At 33.0% G+C, this 1,264-nt stretch overlaps 1 non-coding gene across 1 annotated transcript; it reads left to right on the top strand.

Moving 5' to 3' along the window:
- The first annotated feature begins 602 nt into the window (after nt 1-602).
- LOC117118030 lies at nt 603-764 on the top strand. The gene has a single exon (XR_004446988.1). It is a non-coding gene; the product is annotated as a U1 spliceosomal RNA (small nuclear RNA).
- Nucleotides 765-1,264: the final 500 nt, after the last annotated feature.

The raw sequence follows: 1,264 nt of genomic DNA, 5'->3' as shown, positions 1-1,264 counted from the left end.
CTAGGATCGTGTCTTTTCGAATGTGAATCATAATATATTAGTTTATATAAAACTATTCTGATTATGAATTTATTCAAATTTTCTTGTATATCAATATCTCTCTGAATTAGTCACTGTATATATATTTGCATATCTTATATGCACAGGGTGAAAAAATTGATCTTGATGGACAGGAACCTTAAGTGTTGAATGGAGTCAGTTTGTGAAATACCTAATCACGACATCCGAACGTTTTGTGTTTGCTGGGAAATAAACAACGCCATCTACCGGCTTGTTTTTGTTTTATACTCTATTGGTTCTTTACTAAGTAATTCGCTCTATAAAAAAATATGAGTAATCAACTATGGTGACTAATTCAGAGAGATATCGATATACAAGAAAATTTGAATAAATTAATAATCAGATTAGTTTTATATAAACTAATATATTATGATTCACATTCGGAAAGACACGATCCTAGATAATATCAATTTATTATTACATTATTATGTTGAAGGTAAAAGGATCCGTTCATCTGAAGGAAGAAATGTTTTGTCGGAATGACACCAGTATTCCGTGCTATGTTTAATATTATATATAAGGAAATGGTCGACATTATAAGCATACTTACCTGGCACAGGAGAGACTTTGATCAAGAAGGAAGTCCTCCCAAGGCGAGGCCTCGGCATTGCACTTAGCTGTGGTTGACCCTTGCGATTCCTCTAATGTTGGAACTCGGGTGTATAATTTATGATAGCGGGGGACTGCGTTCGCGCTAACCCCCAACAATTAATGGCAAAGTTAGAATACATTTTTTGTGTAGCAAATACACAATTACTATACAACTAACTGTACTAACAATATTTTACGATACTAACGTGTTTTTTTTTCGCATTACACTATTATTTAGTCTTTGCAATACTACAACGAAGGTCATATAGTACACACCACTAACAAATTATTTATGCTACTGACTTTTTTTTTTGTATAGAACGGCTTATACGTAAGAACGTAATTTTGCAACAAATAAAGTTGGTATAACGTCATTATACTTAACGTAACTACACATTTGTAACAGTGGCACCTCAATTTTGATTTTTGTAGAAAGGGGAATCAATAGACACACTTTACAACAGGCAAAGTGTGGTCAGTACAGAAAAGATAACATCCCTCCCTTTGATGAGTTCCATGTACCCTCTGATCCAGATGGAGTACGGTACCTAAAAGTGTCATATTTGGAGTTACAGAAAAATATAATGTAGAAAACTGAAAAAAAATAATATTT

Source organism: Anneissia japonica, unplaced genomic scaffold (assembly GCF_011630105.1).
Source record: "Anneissia japonica isolate Jap-2015-1 unplaced genomic scaffold, ASM1163010v1 scaffold53658_len1264_cov120, whole genome shotgun sequence".
NCBI lineage: Eukaryota > Metazoa > Echinodermata > Crinoidea > Comatulida > Comatulidae > Anneissia > Anneissia japonica.
The sequence above is the reverse complement of the archived record's forward strand: the minus strand, read 5'-3'. Positions and strand labels throughout refer to the sequence as shown.